This window comes from Solanum lycopersicum, chromosome 5 (genome assembly GCF_036512215.1).
Source record: "Solanum lycopersicum chromosome 5, SLM_r2.1".
NCBI lineage: Eukaryota > Viridiplantae > Streptophyta > Magnoliopsida > Solanales > Solanaceae > Solanum > Solanum lycopersicum.
In genome coordinates this window covers 58,258,856-58,265,420 of record NC_090804.1, presented here as the reverse complement: position 1 = coordinate 58,265,420, position 6,565 = coordinate 58,258,856, and the positions used below count along the sequence as shown (strand labels likewise).

The window sequence follows — 6,565 nt, the reverse complement described above, 5'->3', positions numbered from 1 at the left end:
TGATTCCCTCAGCTGCACAGAATGCCTTGAACTCTGATTTTTCATACTCTCCTCCATTGTCAGACCTTAGGCATTTGACTTTCAAATCGGTCTGATTCTCAACTTCAGTTTTCCACTTCTTGAAAGTTGCAAACACATCTGACTTATGCTTCAAGAAGTAAACTCATACCTTCCTTCTGAAATCATCAATGAAGGTAACATATAATATGGATCCTCGAAGTGATGATACTGGAGATGGTCCCCAAACACCTGTATGGACCATTTCCAACGGCACTTTCTTTGGCTCTCTAGGAATCTTTGTGAAGCTTACTCTTTTCTGTTTTCCCATAACACAGCTCTCGTAAAGACCCATATCAACAGACTTCAGACCCTCTAATGCTCCTTTTGCAACCAGCATCTTCATTCCTTTAGTACTCATGTGTCCAAGTCTGTTGTGCCACAGACATGAACTGGAAGCACCTTCAGCAAGAACGGCCATGTTTATACACCCTGCAGTGGTGTACAAGGTTCCAAATTTGGTGCCACGAGCTACTACCATAGCACCTTTCACGATCTTCCACGAACCTTTCCCAAACTCTGCTGCATATCCCGTGTTATCCAACTGACCAACAGAGATCAGATTTTTCTTGATCCCAGGAATATATCTGACATCCTCCAATGTCCACTGGTTTCTCGAATTGGTCTTTATGCAAACAACCCTCTTTCTTTAAATCTCTAAGGCTTTATTGTCAGCAAGATATACTTTTCCAAAATTTCCAGATTTGAAGTTTTGAAACAACTCCTTGCTTGGAGACAAATGGAAAGATGCACCAGAATCCAAAATCCATGATTCAACTGGGTTGTTCAAACTAAGGATTAGAGCATCCCTAATGTCCTCTGCAGAATTTACAGAATCATTGTCATCTCTAAATTTCTGATTTTGTTTCTTCTTTGGCTTTGTACAGTTTGTCCGAAAGTGTCCTTTTTCTCCACAGTTCCAACAAGTCATGTTTGATCTGTTCAGGTATTTTCCTCGATTCTTTGATTTTGATCGACCATGTTGATTTTGGCCTTTCGTCTTACTTCTCCCCCTTCCATCAATGCTGAGAGCACTGCCTAATGAATCTCCCACTTCTCGTTTGCGAATACTTTCGCCAAGAACAACATCACGGATTTCATCAAACTTCAGTTTCTCAGATCCACGGGATTTGCTAATCGCAGCAACAACAGTATCCCAAGACTCGGGCAGAGATGACATCAAAATCAATGCCTTAATTTCATCTTTGAATTTAATATCCACAGAATTGAGTTGACTCACAATCATATTGAACTCGTTTATATGATCAGAAACAAATCCATTATCAGACATCAGTAATTGAACAATCTACGCATCAAATATACCTTGTTCATAGCCGATGGTTTTTCATACATGTTTGACAGTGCCTTCAACAGACCGGACGTAGTCTTCTCCTTCACGATGTTGAACGCAATGTTTCTTGACAAAGTCAACCGGATCAACCCTAGAGCCTGGTGATCCTTGAGTTTCCATTTCTCCTCCGTCATGGATTCCGCGATTCGTGAAGATCTTTCTGGCACAGATAATCTTCGATCTGCATCTTCCAGAAATTGAAATCGAATCCATCAAACTTCTAAATTCCAAGCTTCGAACTATCCATCTTCTGTGATCGTGTTGAATCTCCTTAGCTCTGATACTAGTTGTTAGGATCAAATTCACGCACACACACTAGATGAATGAAGAACACAAGAACTTTCAAGAGAAAGAGATGAGAGATCTAGAGAGAGAAAGAGAAAACCCAATGTTTCGTGGTAACACCCCGTGAGTAAACTTCCACGGCGGTGAGGTATATTTATATTAATAAATCAGAGTATTTTTGGTTACAGAGAATAAACAGTTATATATATTAATCAGGCTCCACTGCCTAACACTTATTTCCAAGACAATCTTTGTATGTAAACAAGTACCAACCAAACAGTATTATATTTTGGTTCCATAGATTAAAACTCAAACTTACAACAAGGTGTCAGCCACAAATGCCCTTGCAATAAAAAAAATCACATATTATATCAAGTATTCAAATAAATGTGTTTCAATACTGTTAAGAGTTTTAAGACAATATAATTCTACTTTACCTTAATCAATCTTCAATTGAGAATATTTGACTAGAAAAAGTAAAATTCATATGACATATAAAACATGCCTAAGAGCCACATAAGCTATTAAAAGTGAGAACTCAACCAAAATAAGTAACTATGAGTCTTTCTTGTAAAGGAGAAAAGAAGTTAAACATATTTTTTAGAATGACCAACACGTACTATAATGTTTTTTTCTTTATCATCCAGTGTCCGATATTCACATTCACATTGGAAGGAAGTCCCACATTAGGAGGTAAAGTGTTTCCCAACAAAGACAAAGAAAATTTGAACCTGAGATCTCTTGATTAAGGATGAAAGAATACTTTGTCCTCCATCACAACCCTTGTTGGTAACACATATTTTTTTTATTATTATTAATAACCAATAAGTACCTAAAAAATATTTTCATCGTTATAGTCACTAGACTCAAGTAAAAGTTTAAAGAAGATATCAGATTTGCTAGTCCATTTATGAAGTGTTACAAAATATAGCAGAAATTCATTTGTGGAATATCAACGAAGAGTCATTTCAGTTATATTCTCAATATGAATGTATGGTTGAGTTATAAGTTTATTCACCCTTTTCATCTTCATTATAGTATTTATTGAAGCAAATGTACATCAGATTTGTATCGCAAGTGGCAAAAGTTAAATCAAATAATATTCAAAAGAAAAATAATTGAAAAGACATTATATAAATCAATTACAGATGCACTTTTTCAGCAGTTTCTTTATACATTATTCCATCATTATCGTGGATCCATAAAGTTTGTTGACATTGAAAGTACTTATTTGATATTTAAAAGACAGATGAATGATAAATAATAACCATGAGAGAATTATGACTTATTTAAAAAAAACGACCTGATATTACCATTCAAATTCACTTCATGATCTATGCATTCATCAACTGATCGAACATTAATATGTTGCTTGAGATCTGTTGAAGCAATTGACAAAATAAATAAATAAATAAATAAATATTTAACAATAAAATGTAAATCAAAAGACATTCTATCAAGACAAGTAACAAATGGAGAGAATTTCAACATTAGTAGACTATCTTGGTGAAGTGCTATTTTCCTTCTCTTCTTATTAGTCCCAAGTTTATGTGCTATACATTTTGTCATGTAAATAGTGTAGAAACAAATGTCCCAAATATCTTATTATTTATTTGCATTACGACAATTCCCAATTCAATTACTGTTAACCTTGTTTACAATTTCTAGCAATGATTAAAATTTGCTTGAAATAACACATTGAGACTTAATTAAGCTATCAAATGTTTTCAAATATAATTCTAACCAAATGCTTACATGTTCAATAAAGAAATACACATATGAAAATACTTAGAAATGAAGCTTACCACTAATGGAACCACCTTGATTCTAAGGAAAATACCCAAAGAACCTATTACATGTTATTCCTCAAGAAAATAAAATTTCAGGAAATTACTATTGGGTCGAGTTTTATCCGCTTTAGCTTCAATTCTCTGTAAGTTAAGCCATAAAATTAGAACAAATTGTCTTAGAAAAAAGGGTGATCAAAATAGTTGACACAATCCATTACTAACCTCAGTGAATTTTATTCACATAGCATGTCTCTATTCTCATTAATACCTTTGACGACTATGCAATTGATACAAAGCCATAAATGAGTACATAATCAGTTTTCCAAAGAGCCGAAAGGCCAACAATGATGGAGGATTGAATATAAAATGAAAAAACCCATTTTAATCAAGCGGCAATATCCCCAAGCCATCAAACGAACAAAAATTTTAAACTTCTGAAAAAGAAATTGAAAGCCAGACACAAAAGAAGAATTAAAGTCCAGACAAAACATAAGTAAATAAAACAAATTACCTGCGAGAGAGAGAGAGAGAGAGAGAGAGAATTGAATTTAGTTCTAAAAAGTCTGCTTATGAGTGAAGGAAGAGGAAGAGAATATTGATGTTAGATTACAGTTGTTTTCAGCAGTACACGTGGCTTGCTCACCAATGAACATAGCAATACACATGTTGACAGAAAAAGCTATGATGAAGTACACGCGTGAGATAAACTCCACTTATAAAGAATATAAAATTAATAAAGCATGTAGTACAATAGTTATTGCATGTGTTCATCCTTCAAAGCCTCACTTCTAATAAGGAGTGATATTAGGGACATGTATTTTTAATTAAGACAAAAAGAATTACTTAAAAGTCCGCATTATCTTTCTATTTTAATTTGTTTATCTAATTTTATTTGATATGAAATTTAAGAAAGTAAAATTGTCATCTTAAACTAAAAATATGTAGAATATACTATTTAAAATATTTTTATAATCTTAAACATGACATGTAAAAAGTTATTATTATAAAATTATTAATAAAAATCTAATTTTTAAAATAAAATATTTAAATTAAAATAGAAGAAGAATTAATTAACTAAGGCATGAAGATTTTTTTTCATAGTATTTAAAAAAAAGAATTGGAAAGAACTACAATACTAACTGACCCTTCAGTAGAGTTGCGCATAAAATATTGGAAATGAGTCATTAGTATTATTTGGTATCCTATATTTTCATATCAACAAGTCTACTTGTCTTGCGTTGAAGAGCATAAAGGAAGGAGGTTCGTCCAAGTTTTATGTAGAGTGCACCCATCTCGTTAATCGTTAATATGAAAATTTTTGTCATTGTTTAACAAGTTTGCTTTGCCAAATTACCTGCCAAGTCAAAACATAAAAATTCGATTTTTAATATCTACTTTTTAACTATCAATTATTTTCCAAACCAAAACTAAAAAATCTCGAATTGAATACCAAACGTCCAAGGAAAAAGAAAATATAATTATTTACGGTGACAAATAAAATCAATATAATAAATCAATAACTGATAACGACATTATACGCGTGGATTGTTGTAGTTGATTGATAATATAAACATCTATATGGTGAATTATATGACATGTAATATATGACGGAAATTTGGTTTTTTTAAGTTCTTTATAAATTTATTTTTTATTTTGCGTCATTTTTAAGAGGTTTTCATCTTCATACCTAAGAGATTTTTTTTTAAAAAAAAATCATTTTCTTTTTTTAATTTATAAGTTAATATAAGAGGTCATTTTAGCCGAAAATACTATTTAAAATTATTCTACTTAGAGCAAAACTCTAAATTTTAACAAAACTAATAAACCCTATATTTTGTAATGACGCATTTTAACGAGTCTGCATTTGTGGCCGAGGAACCACCATTGCAAGGTCCCTAATATGAAGGGATTTTTCCAATTAGATAAATGACAATTACCTAGCATAAAAAAATTTGTGACAAAATGTAATTGTTCGTTGGAACGTGATATAAATGATTCGGACATGTGTAGAGGAGAACAAGTGTTAATGCCCAATAAAAAGGTGTGAGAGGCTAGTTGAAAGAGGTACGCGAGGAATCGGAGTAGAGGTAGTCTAAAAAAGTATCGGAAGGACGTGATATATTAGATCGGACATTGCGTAATTTCATATAAATTATCGAGGATATGAAGATCTATATAGGTGTTGAAAGAAAGCAGGTCGAATATTAGGGTGCAAGGTTAGTGGATGTTGTTGTGATGTGCGTAGCTAGGTTTAGGTATGTTGATACATATCGTAGATCTAGTCATACCCTTGTAATTCTTGTCATATATTGTTTATTGTGTTTCAATTGTTACATTATTCTACTATTGTTATTGTAATTCTTTCATGTAGACTTTAATTAACAATTATATGTGTTTTCTTTAGTATTTTCTTCTTTTCTTACCTGGATTTGACTCACCTAAGCAGAAAGTCTTTTGAAAACAGAATATCTACCTTTACGATATAATGATAACGTCTAAGTATATTCTATCCTTTTCACACTTCACGTAGTAGGATTATACGAAATATAATGTTGTAATTTTTTGTGGTTTCTCTCTTCTTAGTTGGAAGAATCTATATAGGCTTACCCTTCCCTTTCAAAAGACTAGGTTTTAATTTATGTAACCTAATTTTGAACTTTAGAGGCAAGATTTATATCCCTATATTATTTTTTTGTAATATTTGTTACGTATATGTATTGACAAATATGGTACGGTGCAAAGCCTAACTTTCCCCACCCAAAGGCACCATACTATAGAAGCAGGGACGGACCCACATGAGTTTCAGAAGTTTACTCGATTTTTCTCGATAAAAAGTTACATTGTAAGGTAAATTTTTTATATTTATATAGATACTAGGAAAACTGTCCGCGCTTCGCGTGATGATAAATTACATCAATTAGCCTATGTATGATCATTAGTAATATTTGTACTTTTTGGGAGTACACTGATTTGTCAAGAATATTTGATTTCATTCCCTATATTTATATTTATCTTTTCCTGAGTAGTTAATAACATTTGATTCATCAATTTTGAGTATTTTTCTCCTGTGAAAGGTCTTTGA

General features: G+C 32.2%; 1 long non-coding RNA gene across 1 annotated transcript; it reads right to left on the bottom strand.

Annotated features, from left to right (window-relative positions):
• Nucleotides 1-2,780: 2,780 nt before the first annotated feature.
• Nucleotides 2,781-4,170, bottom strand: LOC104647620 (uncharacterized). The gene is made up of 4 exons (XR_741728.4): nucleotides 3,995-4,170; nucleotides 3,706-3,760; nucleotides 3,499-3,624; nucleotides 2,781-3,072 (listed from the first exon to the last, which is right to left on the bottom strand). It is a non-coding gene; the product is annotated as an uncharacterized lncRNA (long non-coding RNA).
• Nucleotides 4,171-6,565: the final 2,395 nt, after the last annotated feature.